This window comes from Ambystoma mexicanum, chromosome 11 (genome assembly GCF_040938575.1).
Source record: "Ambystoma mexicanum isolate Mex_15411 chromosome 11, UKY_AmexF1_1, whole genome shotgun sequence".
In the NCBI taxonomy this organism is placed as follows: domain Eukaryota; kingdom Metazoa; phylum Chordata; class Amphibia; order Caudata; family Ambystomatidae; genus Ambystoma; species Ambystoma mexicanum.
Genome location: NC_090934.1, coordinates 408,343,877 through 408,362,845, shown reverse-complemented (window position 1 = coordinate 408,362,845; position 18,969 = coordinate 408,343,877). Strand labels below are relative to the sequence as shown.

Genomic DNA, 18,969 nt, shown 5'->3' with positions numbered 1-18,969 from the left:
TGTGCCTTCCGCGCACCGCTACAGAACAGCTTCCTCTGTCAGTTTTTGATTGTCAAAACTGAATTCTGCACCACCTCGTGCTCTCCTAGTCCTATGCACAGACCTTGCTGGTGATGTCACCTTTGTTCTAAATAAGGGAATGGGAGAAATCAGTAACAGAGCTCACAACAATACTTTCTCAATACACAGATATTTTCAAACACCCTGACATATACCCACAGCCTTCACCCTGACTCCTAACAGGGAAAATCAATATTTCAGGTGCTCAACCTGTACCTACAGCGTTGCCTTGTAGATAAAACAACTCCAGAAGAATACTTTCCGCAATTTAAGTTAGCTCTATTTGCTAAGCCCCTATATACGGGGATACCATTATCCATGACCCGAGCTAACACGCCCAATCCATAGGGAATCCAATATATACATAACTTCTGTCATCCGTACCATTAATTCAATAGTCTAGACTATTCACCCCCGAAACTTTTACCTCAAGACCGAATGTTCCCTAAGCACAGAAATTACATCTACCTCTGCTCCTTTCTCTACTATGCGTCATAATACTTGATAATACTACACTGATACTCAACAATACTCATCGCCACCCCATACCCCACATCTCTTCACCACCCCCCTCAGTTGCTGCTCGGCCACCAGCTCTCCCCAAGGCTGCCACACCACCCTTCTGGTTTGTTGGGCTCTTCACCGGCCGTGAGCAGGATATTTCCAAGACGGCTACTGACAGCCTCTGCACGGGGCTCCTCACAGTCCTCCAGGCACAGTGATGGAAGAGGCGGCTCTATGCCGAACGGGCGTAGTGAACCCTCCTCTGCTACTACTTTGTATAGGTATGCCAGAGAACGAACCCTTCCCCGGCATACAAGGGCAAGTTAGAATTGTCCTTTATTTTTATTATTTTATTTTTAATTTAATGTATTTGGTTACATTTTAACCTTTTACATACACAATTAAACAAACAGCAAACAACTTAACAACCAATATTCTTTTTTTCTTCACATATAAAATCAAATAAAACTAAACAAAAACACTAAATCACTATTCATTACTTTCAGCACTCCCCTCATCCATCCATCCCAATATGGGTTTATACCCACCCGGGTGGCAAGATGAGAGCATAGATGTCAAACAAGGGATATCCCTTGGGAGCAACTGAGTATAACAATCCTTCAATTGCAGCATTCCCGCTCAAGAGTGTGGAACCTGAAATAAAAAAATCTTAGATTTATAGAAGGACGGTAACCCTGTAAAACACCAGGTTAAACCCCTCCAATATGCGTACCACTGCAATTGAAAAAGCCTGGTTCTGTCCGGATGTTAGCCGATCCCAAAACATACATGGCAGAAATCTTTGCAAATTTATACCAAATCTATCAAATAAGCGAGATCTTAAGTCCCAGGTTCCCCCAAACTCCATCAGAAGATGCTTTAATGTCCGGTTCTCTAGTGTATTGCACTCAGACAGCAGAACTTAATTGAATCCCTCATTCCTCTTCTTGACAGCACATCTCCAGATTGTGCTATATTCAGTCTTAATCTGAGGAATTTTTTCCTTATTTTACAGTCAGGGAATCGCACCAAATATCTTGCAGTTTCGCCCAGTTTTTTTCCCCTTTCAGGAATGAGTTTGAATCCATCCTGGAACGCATATTTTCATTTGTGAAAATCCAGTACATTGTATCCAAGGCTTTCTTTGCCTTCCATGGATTCTCAATTAGAGTCTGTAGGTCTGAATCTGCTTTAATTAATGTCTCCTCCAACCACATTCCCAGATTTGTCAGCATCTTTGATCTATTAGTTTCCATGTGGTTTCTGATGTCTGCATAAAATGCTCCCTCCTCCACTGTCTTGATCAGCCGAAATAGGGAGGCTAGCTTCCAGTCAGCCTGAACCTTTAATGATCTTAATCCCAGTTCGAATCTGATCCAGGAAACCGGGAGGCTTGCCAGAAGACCAAGCACCTTCTTCCAGATTTGCCCCTCCCACCTTTGCCAATTTGCCTGCCATAGTGACACTCTCACCGCCAAACCATACAGAACCACTGGAATCACTTTGGCCTGGTAATATTTTATCAGAGAATGATGGAGAATTTACAATATTTCATTGATATTTTATTTCATTTATGGGATAAATTGGGAGATTTTTGACTGCATGTCTTGCTCTACTTTACAATTCACTGGTGAGGCATATATTCTATAGCCCAGATAAACTAGGTCCTCCACTTTTTCAATACTCTGCCCTCCTATCTTCCAATGAGAATAATTGATCTTTTTTAATCCATGTCTGAAAACAAGAATCCTAGATTTGGTAGGGTTCAATGAAAGGCCATTCTCTCTTGCGTAGCAGTCAAGTTTGTTCAGCAGACGCTGTAGCCCTACTGCTGTACTGTCCAACAGGACCACATCGTCAGCGTAAGCCAGCCAATGTACCTTACTCCCATTAATCACCGGGCTGAACGCTGCTGCTTGCAGATACTCCCCTGCATCCGCCAGGTATAAATTGAAGAAAAGAGAGCCCCCCGTCAACCCTGTTCGCCTCCTCTTTCTACCTTAATGGGCTTGGATAACCACCCCCCATTATCTAAGCGGACTCTGATTGTGGTGTTTTTGTGGAGTTCCAATAGCATTGACAACAACCCCTCCTGCATGCGCCAAGCCCTTATCTTTTACCAGAGGTGAATCCTATTGACCTTGTCAAAGGCCTTAGAGAAATCCACCCAGGCACCAAAGAGTGGCTGACCTCCCTTACCCCCCGATTTTTCACTCAAAACATTTAGTGCCACTCCATTTAATGCAGTGGACAGACCCCTTCTAAAGCCCGTTTACAGTTTTGAAAGGATTTTATTTCCCTTCACCCAGTTTTCGATTTCCCCCAGTAGGATTCTCATGAAAATTGTACTTTCTATGTCCAGGAGGGCTATCTGTCGATAATTTGCTGGTTCCTTCCGTTCGCCCCCTTGAACAACAGTATGATAACTGCTGATTTCCAAGAAATTGGGAATCTTTTGCTACCCAAGCTTTCGTTGAAAAGCCAACTTAACAGTTCTGCCCAGGTGGAAGGATTACTTCTCAAATGTTGGTAGGTTAGCCCATTTGGCCCCGCTGCCTTAGAGGGGGAACCATTCACAATCAGGTCCACCAGAGTTTGTTCATCAAAATTAAGATTCCACTCTGCGTTTACAACAGGAAAGTCAGTTGACCCCTGTGGTTCTTCAAAAACTTTAGAGAGGTGGTCCCTCCACCTTCCTCCCGAGACCAAATTACATAGGTCACTACTGGGGTCACCTTCCAGCTGATTAACAAAGTCCTGCTTGGCAGTGATCTGTGTCTTCTACAATTAATCATGGATTGCTGCGACACAGTGTCTGTTAACAGATAATGGGTGGTGGGGTGACTATAGCCTGAGGAGTGTCCCTTAAGTGGTAGGAGTGGTGGGTGATTGGAAGGGGGAGGCTGCTTAAAGCTGCACTCATGGTGGTCATTTAAATACATTTTCCCTTGTGTTTTCCTCACACAGTGGTCATTTTGGTGCAGGCATCATCAATACAATGCACGTAAAAGGTGGCAAGCACATTTCCAGTATTGAGCCAATTGCTGGTGTGATTCCTGTGGCTAATTTTCAGTGCCCTGCTTCATAAAACTGACATATGTCATCCTCACCTTAGATGTCTCCTGTCTGACAGGGAGAAACCAGGGGTAGTCCCATTTCGTCATCCACTTCCTTTGACACGTCTGATCCTCAAGTGCTTGGGCCCAAATTGGAAAAGTGGATCTGGCATTTCAAGAACTATCTTGAAGCGCAGAACAAAAATGTTCACACGTGTGACGTCTACTTATCAAGCTATTGAGGTGGAAAATTGTGTTCCCACATGTACCACCCGAAAAATAAAATGGCTCTTACAAGAGCCTGAAAGAATACTTACGTAAATACGTTGACCCCCAGAAAGAAACATTTATCAGGAAAGGCACGTGTTCAATTCTGCATGCAATTTGCTAAGGGGGTCAAAGGACATGTTCGCCACGAGACTGCATAAGTTAGCCGCTCACTGTGGCTTTCATAAATTCACAAATGGGAAGCAATCAAGGTGTGCATCATAGATGGCTGTTCATCATCCGAATTCCGCAAAAGACTGTGAAAAGACCTGGTTCCTCTAGCCACGATTATTACTAGAGGCACGAGCTGAAGCTCAAGCATCCCAGATTGAAGTGGGAAAGCCACACAACCAGAACTAGTGCATGAAACGTCACACACCCAGAGACAAAGAAGAACCTGTTCAATAGGTGGAAACCGGAGAGAAAAAGCTAACGATGCAGTCGACATGTTCCTCGTGATGGTGCATGAAGAGCAATGGTGCAGAGGTGCTTTAACTGTGACAAAGAGAATCATTTAACAAAAGTATGCAATTCCACTCGTATGAAACATATTGCCACAGCTGCTGATGATACCAGAGGCTGCATACACGCTATGGTGTCAAAACCACATTCTCCATCACGGTCTGAAACTGACAGTGACATAGAAGAATGCATATGCATGATGTCTGCTACTGTCAATGCAAGGAAGTAGACCTTGAGATCATGATGGGGTATTCAAGGTTGATACTAGGGCTATGCTTAATATCATGTGCAAATCATTGTATAAAAAAGAAGCTCATATCTCCCTTGTCATAATCAGAATTGCGAGTCTTCTCGTGGGCAGTCCAGGGTCCGTCATGAATCATGGCAAATTCGTAACCCAACTGAAAGACAAAGGGAAGATGGTGTCCACGACATACACACTTGCTAGAAGGTGGAGAGAGCCTGGGAGCAATTTACTTGGGCATCCAACAGTCGTTGCAATGGAAAGGTCATCGAACACATTCACAAATATTTTAATTACAGTGATGACATTTTAGTGTTTGCAAACACTCTTGTGCATCATAATTATGCTCCCACAGAAGTATGCTTGAAGCTGATTTAATGCTGAACATCAGCAGGTGTGAATTTGGCCACGTTTGCACGCAAAGATCCTGACAAAGTAAAAGTCAGAGGTCAGTGACATTCGTTCTTTCCTAGGTGTGGACAGTTATTGCAGCAGAAATATTGGATATTTCGCTACCGCAAGCACACCTCCAAGGGAAATAACAAAACATGGTGCGCCATTCCAATGGTGGAGAGAATCTGAAGATACTTTCAGACAAGTGAAACACGGCATTGCATCAGCAGAGCACATTTCCCACTTCAACCCGCCTCTTTGCACTTGATTAACCGTTGATGCCAGTTCTGCTGGTCCCTGAGCTATTCTTACTCAACATAACCTGGACGTGAGTCCTCAAAGCATGTGATTGCGTATGCCAGCAGAAGTATCTCAGATGTGGAAAGCCGGAGAAAGAGGGATTGATCATATGATGGTATGGGGGCATGTGAACACTGCCACATTTTCCTCTTCGGAAAACCATTCACAATCACACCGATCACCAGGCCCTGATGCCGATATATATGGCAGCTAAAGTGTAAAAATGCCTCCAGAAATCAAAAGATGAGGCTTTAGCTTCAAGACCACGAATTTAGCATTCTCCACAAACCCAGCAAGGTGTTTAACCCTGCAGAGTTCATCGCCAGACATCAAGTGGATCCATGTTAGTAATGACATTCTCTGGTTGAGGAATATGCCAATTTCCTCTCACACACTGTGCCTTTGGGCCTTTCTGATTGTCCCAAATTATAAATAAAAAAACACAAGGTGATACAACTGTGTAAGGTACGAGACTTAATCACAACATGACAATGGCGGCTGATTTCCCGTGGCAGCAGATTTTGGGAAGAGATCATTCTGGTGGATTTGCTTGCTTTTAAACTTGTTCATGACTAATGTCCCATGTCGCCGGAGGGGATTCTCATGAGAGGGCCTCCTCTGGTCATCCCTAGGAGTCTATGCCAGAGGATTGTCGATACTGCATATGAAGGAAATTGCAGAGCACTAGCCACCAAATGGCAAATCAGAGCTACTGTGTGGTTCCCAGTAAACAATGCAGTGCTAGAGAAAGCGGTGAGCACATGCCATTTGTGTCAATGCACAATGAAATCAGAGAAACCAGAACCACTAACAGTGCTTCAGGTAAGATTTTGAGATGGGAGTATTTTACTCCCTATTTTTAAACTTTGAGAGTAAATGAGATTTCAAAGGAGTAAAAGTGGGTTTTGTCATCTACAAAAGAGTGCAAAGTATGTGATAGTCCAGCCGACCCATCACAAAAGTGAAAACTGTACGGAAATCATTATGCAGCAGCGGTCCACATCACGAGAGAAAAGTAGGGTTCTCTCAAATGAACAGATCAATCACAGTGTGCAGTATAACAAACACCCTCTCACAAATGGAGCAGATGCACACTAGCACTGAGCTTCCCCTGCATTTGAAGTAAAGGTAGAGCAGCAGCATAAACCTTTTAATGCTTCGCTCGCACAGAACACCTGATCAGGTCATCTTGAGTAAGATCCGATCAGGCTTCCCTCACACAAACAGAAAAGGTGATTCAGGGCCACAGCAATGCAAACTATCAACATGTAAAACAGGTGGAGTGGAACCGTGCCAGTTAAAGAAGGGTAGAAAATGCCTACACAGAGAACAGATAATGAATGGGTCTATAGAACAGGTGCAGCATAGACTTCAGGATTGCACACTCCCCTCCAACTATAGAAAAGGTATGCCATGGACCTTGGTATAGGATTCTTTCCTCACATGTAACAGGAACATCATGGGTCTCAACAGTACATGTTTACCATCAAGAAGTCGGTCACCGCAGTAGAGGTTCCACTCACATAGAGAAGAAACATCATGGGATGGAGCAGTGCGAGCACACCCACACTGAACAGATACATGACTGGCATCAGAAAGGTAAGCTACATTTGCATAGAACAGGAACAGCATAGGCCTTAGCAATCCAAACACCTGCAAGGTGGTAAGTTATGTTACGTTATGAGAACTTATATAGCGCACGGCCTCCCAAAGGCATCATGGCACTAGAGATGGAGGAACAGATACCCAACAGGCCACCAACAGCGGTAATCTAAAACAGATACGTTTTTAAGGCTTTCCCAAAAGCCAGATGGTTAGGCAGTTTTTTCAGTGCTGGCGGAAGGTCATTCCATAACTGTGCCGCCCCCAAATATGAGAGCGACTAAAAGGGGGAACGCAGAGCAAACCTGCCGACGCTGATCATAAAAAGCGTTTTGGAAGGTAGTGAATACATTTAGAGTGAAGATATTTTGCCCCCTGATCATGCAGAGCCCGATGGACAATGCAGTGAGTGATCAAAGCTCTCCTTGCATAGACAAGCAATAGCATAACTAGCATAACAGCAGTGAGAGCACCACTCACATAGCCCGTCCATTGTAGGGGAATGTCGCCCAGTTTCAGAGGTATTGAAGATGAATTAATAATAGCCTCACCCAGGTCGGACATGTAAAGATTGAACAACATTGGTGGAAGAATGCAACCTTATTTTAGTCCTTGTTGGGTGGAAATCCAACTGGATGTCCTACCGGGTTAGTCCAGCCAAATCTTAACCCAGGTGTGCTTGTGAAGAGAAATAATCACATTCGGCAAACCTGGCGGAATGTCCCAGCTGCAGAGCTTACGCCACACCCTACCGCTATCAACCGAATCAAATGCAGTACTAAAATTGATGAATGCTGCATAGACCGGCCTCCTGCGTACCATCCCTGCCTGCTGAATGATGGTAACCAAGGCTAGGGCATTAACCATTAATTGCCTCTGCTGTCCAAGCTCCTCACAGATAGAACTACTATAGCATTGATAGCGACAAGTTCAAATGTGAAGGCTAACTCTGCTTCCGGAATCAGAAAATCTCCCCATAGTAGGAATTTAGAAGAACAAATAATTTGTGTACCATTTCTCGGCCACTCTACAGCTGGTCCACTTCCTAAAGCAGTTGCAGAAGAGGATGTCAATATAACAGTAGGATAATTCACTCAATATGCCTTTCATTTTCACCTCTATAAAGGTCTGCACATTTGAAACCTTCTGTGTATATTTTCATTTTTAAGACAAAAAGGAACCTAGCCACTACACTGTAAAGTAAACATGCCTTATATTATGTGTTTTGTGGTTGATAGCATAATTGTCTTGTGATGCTTAATGAAAGCCCGCGTTTACTGGAACTAGTAGTGTTTAATGGTCTGCCAGTGTTGTGATACAATAGCGCATAGGGGCAAGTGCTCAATGCTAAAATCTACATCTTGTCTCATGGTCAAATGTTTGCTGGCCCAAGTCATTAAAAGGACTATCGACTGAGCTAATAATAATCACAGTGCTTAGAAGTTGGAGGGATCATTTTGATTACCACTACATGGACAGGTTTTGCAGAGTTTTCCATTTCATTTGTAAATGCAACCATTTTATTGTTCTCTTGTTATAGTGCTTGCACTGGATGGAGAGTCATGTTTTGCATGTTTTAAGTGTAGTCTTGAAGTTCTGAAAGAGGCTGTGACCCCTGTTATTGGTATAACGAAAATCACTCACCCTAGAGCAAGGGCCCTGCTGCCCCTGACCATTTATAGTACCATTTACCACATTCACTCCAAATTAAGGTTGATTAGAAGTTTAAACTAGACATTGAATACTAATCTGTGCCCCAGATAAGGTTTTATGATGGGGAGGGGGGGTGGGGGGGTGGATGTTTTACAAATTGTTTTAACAAAATTAAATTGTAAGAGTATAAGTCAGCAAGAGTGTAAATAGTATGCGACAAGGATCTAGCACATTACTCAACTTAAAAAACAATAGAACACATAACAAAAACAGTTGTCTAGCAAAGATGTCTGGTTTCAAACAAATTATTACATGTGTGGAAAATGTGCTCCTACACATTATACGCCACATAGATGCAACTTTATGATAAATGCACACAACACAGGAACTCCGAAAAATCCTTTTGTGCAATGCATGCAAGCAAGCATTCACTGAAAAAGCATAATTTGTTTTTTAAAAGGATATTTTCCAATTGTTAACTGTTTTCCATCTTATTATTTATGTTATTACTTATATGGTCTGGAGGGTTGCCCAGAGCATTGCCAGTGGTTAAGATTCATTCTAAACCTTCCCGCCATCGCCTCTTTGTTTTTGCTTTCTCACCCCGAGTGGAACGGGTATGCCCAGACGTGGGTCCCGTGCCTGCTGGGCCTAGAGACCCACGCTACTCCTCACTGATGAGCCCCAACAAGGGTGAAACATGTTTGGGGATGCTTGTGGTCTCGTGCAGAAGGGATGTGGCCTAGCAGTTCGGGCTGGACTGCCCCTTTTGGGGTGGGGCCAAGCCTGATTTGCATATGGTCTTTCCCCTTCTGTAATGGCTTGGCAGGCGAAGAACAGTGGTCTGGAGGGTTGCCCAGAGCATTGCCAGTGGTTAAGATTCATTCTAAACCTTCCCGCCATCGCCTCTTTGTTTTTGCTTTCTCACCCCGAGTGGAACGGGTATGCCCAGACGTGGGTCCCGTGCCTGCTGGGCCTAGAGACCCACGCTACTCCTCACTGATGAGCCCCAACAAGGGTGAAACATGTTTGGGGATGCTTGTGGTCTCGTGCAGAAGGGATGTGGCCTAGCAGTTCGGGCTGGACTGCCCCTTTTGGGGTGGGGCCAAGCCTGATTTGCATATGGTCTTTCCCCTTCTGTAATGGCTTGGCAGGCGAAGAACAGTGGTCTGGAGGGTTGCCCAGAGCATTGCCAGTGGTTAAGATTCATTCTAAACCTTCCCGCCATCGCCTCTTTGTTTTTGCTTTCTCACCCCGAGTGGAACGGGTATGCCCAGACGTGGGTCCCGTGCCTGCTGGGCCTAGAGACCCATGCTACTCCTCACTGATGAGCCCCAACAAGGGTGAAACATGTTTGGGGATGCTTGTGGTCTCGTGCAGAAGGGATGTGGCCTAGCAGTTCGGGCTGGACTGCCCCTTTTGGGGTGGGGCCAAGCCTGATTTGCATATGGTCTTTCCCCTTCTGTAATGGCTTGGCAGGCGAAGAACAGTGGTCTGGAGGGTTGCCCAGAGCATTGCCAGTGGTTAAGATTCATTCTAAACCTTCCCGCCATCGCCTCTTTGTTTTTGCTTTCTCACCCCGAGTGGAACGGGTATGCCCAGACGTGGGTCCCGTGCCTGCTGGGCCTAGAGACCCACGCTACTCCTCACTGATGAGCCCCAACAAGGGTGAAACATGTTTGGGGATGCTTGTGGTCTCGTGCAGAAGGGATGTGGCCTAGCAGTTCGGGCTGGACTGCCCCTTTTGGGGTGGGGCCAAGCCTGATTTGCATATGGTCTTTCCCCTTCTGTAATGGCTTGGCAGGCGAAGAACAGTGGTCTGGAGGGTTGCCCAGAGCATTGCCAGTGGTTAAGATTCATTCTAAACCTTCCCGCCATCGCCTCTTTGTTTTTGCTTTCTCACCCCGAGTGGAACGGGTATGCCCAGACGTGGGTCCCGTGCCTGCTGGGCCTAGAAACCCACGCTACTCCTCACTGATGAGCCCCAACAAGGGTGAAACATGTTTGGGGATGCTTGTGGTCTCGTGCAGAAGGGATGTGGCCTAGCAGTTCGGGCTGGACTGCCCCTTTTGGGGTGGGGCCAAGCCTGATTTGCATATGGTCTTTCCCCTTCTGTAATGGCTTGGCAGGCGAAGAACAGTGGTCTGGAGGGTTGCCCAGAGCATTGCCAGTGGTTAAGATTCATTCTAAACCTTCCCGCCATCGCCTCTTTGTTTTTGCTTTCTCACCCCGAGTGGAACGGGTATGCCCAGACGTGGGTCCCGTGCCTGCTGGGCCTAGAGACCCACGCTACTCCTCACTGATGAGCCCCAACAAGGGTGAAACATGTTTGGGGATGCTTGTGGTCTCGTGCAGAAGGGATGTGGCCTAGCAGTTCGGGCTGGACTGCCCCTTTTGGGGTGGGGCCAAGCCTGATTTGCATATGGTCTTTCCCCTTCTGTAATGGCTTGGCAGGCGAAGAACAGTGGTCTGGAAGGTTGCCCAGAGCATTGCCAGTGGTTAAGATTCATTCTAAACCTTCCCGCCATCGCCTCTTTGTTTTTGCTTTCTCACCCCGAGTGGAACGGGTATGCCCAGACGTGGGTCCCGTGCCTGCTGGGCCTAGAGACCCACGCTACTCCTCACTGATGAGCCCCAACAAGGGTGAAACATGTTTGGGGATGCTTGTGGTCTCGTGCAGAAGGGATGTGGCCTAGCAGTTCAGGCTGGACTGCCCCTTTTGGGGTGGGGCCAAGCCTGATTTGCATATGGTCTTTCCCCTTCTGTAATGGCTTGGCAGGCGAAGAACAGTGGTCTGGAGGGTTGCCCAGAGCATTGCCAGTGGTTAAGATTCATTCTAAACCTTCCCGCCATCGCCTCTTTGTTTTTGCTTTCTCACCCCGAGTGGAACGGGTATGCCCAGACGTGGGTCCCGTGCCTGCTGGGCCTAGAGACCCACGCTACTCCTCACTGATGAGCCCCAACAAGGGTGAAACATGTTTGGGGATGCTTGTGGTCTCGTGCAGAAGGGATGTGGCCTAGCAGTTCGGGCTGGACTGCCCCTTTTGGGGTGGGGCCAAGCCTGATTTGCATATGGTCTTTCCCCTTCTGTAATGGCTTGGCAGGCGAAGAACAGTGGTCTGGAGGGTTGCCCAGAGCATTGCCAGTGGTTAAGATTCATTCTAAACCTTCCCGCCATCGCCTCTTTGTTTTTGCTTTCTCACCCCGAGTGGAACGGGTATGCCCAGACGTGGGTCCCGTGCCTGCTGGGCCTAGAGACCCACGCTACTCCTCACTGATGAGCCCCAACAAGGGTGAAACATGTTTGGGGATGCTTGTGGTCTCGTGCAGAAGGGATGTGGCCTAGCAGTTCGGGCTGGACTGCCCCTTTTGGGGTGGGGCCAAGCCTGATTTGCATATGGTCTTTCCCCTTCTGTAATGGCTTGGCAGGCGAAGAACAGTGGTCTGGAGGGTTGCCCAGAGCATTGCCAGTGGTTAAGATTCATTCTAAACCTTCCCGCCATCGCCTCTTTGTTTTTGCTTTCTCACCCCGAGTGGAACGGGTATGCCCAGACGTGGGTCCCGTGCCTGCTGGGCCTAGAGACCCACGCTACTCCTCACTGATGAGCCCCAACAAGGGTGAAACATGTTTGGGGATGCTTGTGGTCTCGTGCAGAAGGGATGTGGCCTAGCAGTTCGGGCTGGACTGCCCCTTTTGGGGTGGGGCCAAGCCTGATTTGCATATGGTCTTTCCCCTTCTGTAATGGCTTGGCAGGCGAAGAACAGTGGTCTGGAGGGTTGCCCAGAGCATTGCCAGTGGTTAAGATTCATTCTAAACCTTCCCGCCATCGCCTCTTTGTTTTTGATTACTTATATGGTGCCACACGCCCATGGGCCTTACTCCAATGATCCTAAAATGCTAGGACAATAAATATGCAGGCAAAATGCCCTTCTCCAGACACAAAACACAGCAGCAGTTCAACAGAAATAAACCATTTCTCATCTCACTGTTTGCTTTGGCAAGCTCCGTGCACTCAGTTCAGAGAAAAATGTCAACCATGTGCATGGTCTGCAGTTTCACCCATGCAGATAAGAATCAAAGCATGTTTTCTGACTTTGGTCAAGTCACCTGCACTTTGCAGTGACATCTGCTCTGAACTGGTGCAAAAATGGTATGCATTGAAAGATAAAAGGTGTCGTCTTTGCAAGATTTTAATTAGTAAAAGGGCCTGGTAGGACACTTATCCGGAGTCCTGACCACTAATCCTGTTTAAATTGCCTTACATTGTGTGGCGTATGGTAGCTATTGGTTCCTTTAGCGGTCTGTGAGATAGTAACTATCATATAGTACTACTGGTTGTATATTTTAGATTCACAGTTGTTTGAGTCACCTCTAAAATGTGAGCATCTGCAGTACTCCCTGTCTTGGATAACATATTCTCAGCATGCGGCATCCAGGTGGTCCTCAAATCAGATAATGGCCTACCCTTCATTGGGCATGTGCTTTATAAAATACATGAAGAGCAGAACATGGAAAATGAAAGATGTTTTTGTAATAATGATTTCTTTGTACCTAGTTATCCATTCACATTCAAAGTTACACATTTGCTTCTTCCCATCAGGCAGTAATAGTAGTTTCTTCATGTGGTAATACATGCGCTACTGGTCCAAACATATTAATGGAGCTGTGTGGGTGAAAGCATTTGCCTATTTTTAGGGAGTAATAGTGGCAGATACACACCTTATCTGTAGGGCTAGTCACAAGCAACTGGCATGATAGAAAGAGTTATGGGCAGTCTCAAGAAAGTTGTCCAATGTTGTGAGACTGCGGCCATCTCTCTGAATCAAACCATGGCGCAATGCTCCATGATTATCTGAACTCTCCTCATAGCACTACAGGAGTAGGCCCTGCAGAACTGATGCTCGGGAGGAGACCCTGCATGTGACTACTACACCTACCTCTGAAGAAGCCTGAGCAGCATGCAATGGTGAGAGACAGTCTGTCAGAGCAAGAGTCAGATGAAAGCATATTCTGATAACCAGCAGCATGCCAAATCATCTCAGATAACGGCAGTCGACACCATGTTGGTCTACAGGCAGCAGAGGAAGAAATCAAATTCAAGTTTTGACTTGTCTCGTCTAACTCTCACACACGCCAAAGGTCCAATGGTAACTGCAAGAACTCTAGAACGAGTGGTCAGAAGAAGCGTGTTGTGTCTTACTTCAATGTTTATATAAAAGGGGCCTGGTAGGGCTTGATCTTCCAGGCGAACAATCACATATATCAAAGAGCAATGATCAAGGCCTTTATGTCACACTCTGTTGCATCAATTAATTTACATTAAATATACTGATTATTTTACCATAAATGTAATTTGTATTTACAATACAAAAATTGTTAAAACAATTGTCATATCCACATTTGCGCTACCACATTTAGACATCAAGACATATTCGTGTAACCCACTTTAACAATTCATTTCATTTATCAGACACAAAACAATCCAATCATTATAATTGTGGGACCTATCATCCACAAAGGTCCAACATCCATATGTTGTATTTACAACCACAACCCTGGTTAGTTCCACAGTGCATTCAATCCTAAATTGTGTTTTACATATGTATGACCTGCATCTTATTTGCAGTGTCGTTTTACATTAATCAAAAGTCGACACAGTGTGTATCGGCCATCTCCAGAAACATTAATGATGTTCTAATCGCTTGCAGCCTTCATCAGGACGTCACCAAATATTCAAAATACCCTAGTGTGTATTCTGTGTCTTGGTAGTAGCCAGGACCGAAGGCCGAATAGCCCACTTAATTAGTTGAGGAATTAAGTATTTCACCCATGCCTGCTATGTGCAGGTCCTTATCCCCAGTAGCTGGTCTCCGGTACTCTGGAGATTGGTTGTTTCAAGGCTGGGACGGACTGAGCCTATCCCAAGGGAAGGTTGTTGATAGCAGGGACATTCAAACGCATCAGAACAACCTGATGCAATGAAGACCAAGGGAAGATGTCACATCCTCCTCTCATGAGTTAAGTCATCTGCATCTCATGCAAGGAACATTTTTCCCCTTCTGTGATTGTCTCATGAAAAGGGATGGGAGAGCTTGAGACAGGAGGACGCTCAAGGAAGAGAGAAGGAGAGAACAGTCTTGATGCTGCAAGCTGAATAAAGAATTCCTATAATACTTGATTCTGTCTCTGCCTATTATTCACTTTGTGTCCTCACCAAGGAGGAGACGATAGACAGAATACTGAATGGTGAGGGATCAGGGGAGTTATAGTGCAAAACATCTGGTGAGTCGCACATTGCAGATCCCTAGTTTTAGCAGAAAAACTTTTAAAAAGTATCCAACTAGAACAGAGCTATCCCAATAAAAAGCATTTTTTAGTGCAAGGTAGTAATGGCAAGGAGATCATGTGAGGGTGCCGGTAGTTAGAATAGGGAGTGATGTAGACTAGAAGTTATGTCATGGGTGTATGACGAGTGTATGAAGAAGGGGAATGAAAGCTGGCTCTCAAATATAAGCAAACAGAACCAAGTTTATATCTTTGCATGTTTTCTTGTCATATTATTTAACCTGATAATGTTGAAAATCGTCCAGTCTTCTTCTGCATTGGACCAAAGGATCAGGGAACACTGTTAGATGAAGGGTGTTAGATAATGCTGGGAAGTCCTCATGGATTCCTTTGACTCCTCCAGAGTCATCCTTAATGTCTATCTGAATGGCACTGTCATGGTCCAAGGTCCTGCCACCTCCTCCAAGATCTGGACCTTGATGTCCTCGGTCTTACCGAGACATGTTCATGGCCAGCTCTGTCACAAGCTTTTACACTCTCCTCCCAGATGGCTACAAGATCCTCTCCACAACCAGATCCACCCGGCCCAGAGGCGGTGTAGCCCTGATCTTTCCTGAGTGGATTCCTGCCACTATCATTCCCACACAGACCTACGCCTCTTTCGAATGCCTTGTATGCAGGCTCCTCTCTCGCCTAGCCACTCTCTTACTGTTGCTACTCCCCATCAGCCCCCTGGTCAAATCACCTCTTTTTTTCTGAGTGGGCGGACTTTTCCTCCTCCCTCCTGGCCTCAACCACTCAACTCCTCCTCCTTGGTGACCTCAACATCCATCTCAATTCTCCTTGTCCCTCATCTTTGCTCTTTCGTGACCTCTGCGATTCCCTCTCTCTGTCTACCCTCCCTTCTGGCCCAATGCATTCTGCAGGTCACACACTTGATTTCTTGATCTCCTCCGGCCTCCCCCTCTCGATCCCTCTGACCACTCCTCTCTCCTGGAGTGACCACTGCCTCCTCTCCTCTCATCTCTCACTCTCTTACCCCCAAGCCAAGCCTACCCCAACACTGCCACCTACCTTCTCGGAGATCCAGCCCATGAAGCGTGTGTCAGTTGAGGCTTTCGCTGCCACCTTCTCTCCCTCCCACCCCCTCCTCCTCCTCCTCTGGCTGACTCACACCCTGACACTGCCCTGTCCCTTCTCTACTCTTCTATTTCTGCTACTCTTGATGCTCTTGCCCCTGTCATGAGGATCCATCTGAAGTCCAAAGCCAAGTGTAATTCCTGGTATGACTCTGACCTAGCTAAAACTTAAACATGAGTGTAGGGAGGCTGAGAGGAAATGGATGGCTTCTTGTTCATCCGCTGACAAACTGGCCTGTCACCTGCTCCAAAGGCAATATCGACTCTCTGTTCTCACCAAGAAGAGAGTCCACATTCAAGCCTGTGTCTTGGTGCCATCTAACAACTCAGCCGAACTCTTTAAAATGTGCAAGGAACTGGCCAACCCTGCTGCAGTCTCTACACCTCCTGTTGCCTCCCAGGCTCTTTGCAATGCCCTCGCCTCTCACTTTATCTCAAAAACCCAGGACATCCTGTTCACCCTCTCCTTCCCTTCCCTTCCTCTCCTCCCCCCTCTCCATCTGCGCTCACTGACCCTCCCTCAGCCACCCCCCCTTCTCATCCTTTCTTCTTTTCTCCCCCGATGAGGTCGCTAGACAAGACCGATCTAAGAAAGCCTCGTCAAAACAGGTTCGTCCCTTCTCCTCTAAAACCATCAAAGACCACATTGACACCCTTGCTCCGGCCGTTGCCGACGTTTGCAGCCACTCCTTTGCCTCAGGATCCTTCCCCTCCCCTCTGAAGCACTCCCTTGTGCATCCTCTTCTCAGGAAACACACAGCTGATCCTTTCTGTCCAGCTAACTATCACCCAATGTCCATTACTCCCTTACTAGCCAAACTCCTGGAAAAGCTGGCCATCTCCCAGCTTAACCTTCACTCAGATTCTGTTGGCTGTCTCCATGATCATCAGTCTGGCTTCAGAGCTGCCAGTAGCATGGAAACTGCTCTCCTGAACATCCGTGAAGATCTGCTCTCTAATCTTGACTCTAACATTCCGTCTGTCCTCATCCTACTCGATCGATCTTCTGCCATTGACCCAATGAACCATACCATCATGCTCACTGTCTCCGTGATAACCTGGGTATCAGTGGTCAGGCTCTGGCCTGGCTGACCTCTTCCCTCTCGAATTGACCCTCCCAGGTCCAACTTGGGTCCTTCCTATCATCTATCTTCCTCTCTACCTGTGGTGTTCCCCAGGGGTCTAACCTCTCGCCCTGGCTTTTCAACCAATACCTTGCAACTCTCGTCCACTGCATTGCCATTTTCTGCTCAAATTTCCAGTGCTACGCTGACGACCTCAACTCATTTTCAGGCTGCCCTCGGCTACCTCCTCTCCCTCTCTCATCTCTGATTGCCCAACCGCCATTCAAGATTGCTGTACCACCAATGATCTTAGTCTGAATGCCAGCAAGACAGAGATCCTCCTCATCGGCAGCCCTTCACCACCCTTTCCCCTCACTCTCTGGCCTGCCTCCCTTGGCCCTCTTCCTACCCCCACCTGCGAGGCTAAGAACCTCGGGGTCGTCTTTGACTCCACACTTTCCTTCTGCGCACACATCTCTGATGTCTCTAACACATCAAACTTCCTACTGCACCTCTTCAGAGGTACTCTGCCTTTCCTTTCCTTCCCCCAGAAGCATATTGTCTCCCAAGCTCTGGTTCTCTCTAGGTTGGACTATTGTAACAGCCTCTTTCTAAATCTACCTGCCTCTACTCTCCGCCCTCTGCAACTAATCCAGAACAGGACTGCGAGACTTGTCCTTGGCCTGAAGAACTGGGATTGTATCTCTCCAGCTCTGAAATCTCTCCATTGGCTCCCAGTGGATGCAAGGACTAAATTCAAAACCCTCTGCATTGTCCACAAGGCTTTCTGGGGCCTGGCTCAAAAATACCTTCAGCTATCCCTCCACAAATACCTCCCCTCTCGAGCTCTTCGCTCCTCTACCTCCAACTCCCTCAGGGTCAGTCGTTTTTCAAAGTAACGTGCTGGGTGTAGATCTCTATCTTCGGCTAGAGCCTCCCTCTGGAACAGCCTCCCTGCCACTCTAAAACTTGAGGAGAACCATCTCCAGTTCCGGAAGCACCTCAAGACCTTCCTCTTTGTTTCTGCCTTCGCTCCCCATCTCCCCTGCTGATCTGTTCTCTCTTGGCACCGTGCACCTGGGAATCCTCTGTCCTCCGGGCCCAGATACCTGCTCACCCTGCCACCCTCCCGCACTGCCTCCGGGCCACCCCTTGCACTGGGGTCTGTATCTGTACCCATACAGCCCCCCCTTTATCTTCCTGCACTTATTAGACCTACCCTGCCGGCTGCCTTAAACCCAGCACTTTCCACTTGCTGGCTGCACTACCACTGTTTGTTGCCTCTATTATTTATGTATTTATTATTTAGTCTGTTTCTCCTTTGCTCTGTACTTTCCACTTCTCCCCCCTTCCATGCACCTTTCCACTCCCCCTCTCCCATCCACTCCCGCGTTCTCATTGTCACTGGACCTAGTAAGATCGTTGTTTTGTTCTCCCCTGTTCCCGTCGCTTGCCTTGTTGCACTCTGAAACACTTGTGTACGAGCGTGATAGAAATAAAATATCAATTCAATAGCGGGATTCCTGATAAGGGCTATGTAAGGTAACATTCCGCAGGGTCAGGTTTGAAATGTACTGCATCCATAGGCAAGTGTGCTCCCCCTTGCTAGTAGCACCTTATGCCACCACCTAGTGTTGCCTTGGCAGAGATTTAGCACACCTGTGTTGTTGGAGAAGAGTCAGTAATGCAGTGGAACACAGGACAGGAATGACATGGTCACTGGCTGCTTGCCCGCAGCGTATGGGATTCATCCTTTATTTGAAAAAGTCGGGCTAGCCTGAGAAAGCTGTTACAAGAGAATCGGTGTGATCCAGGGAAGGAAACCCTTGTGTGCAGTACATTCAGTGATCCCCTGATTATATAACCTTCTTTGAAAAGCACAGCTGTGTTTGGCGAAAGAGCTCAAATAAGCAGTGTGATGCAGTGCTGTAATAAAAAG

General features: G+C 46.8%; 1 protein-coding gene and 1 long non-coding RNA gene across 2 annotated transcripts in view; one reads left to right on the top strand and one right to left on the bottom strand.

Annotated features, from left to right (window-relative positions):
- F2 (coagulation factor II, thrombin) overlaps positions 1-18,969 on the top strand; it is a 330,337-nt gene that overhangs the window by 265,793 nt on the left and 45,575 nt on the right. The window lies entirely within an intron of this gene.
- The window catches only part of LOC138503452 (uncharacterized), a 175,000-nt gene that overhangs the window by 127,471 nt on the left and 28,560 nt on the right, over positions 1-18,969 (bottom strand). The gene's annotated exons all lie outside the window — the stretch shown is intronic.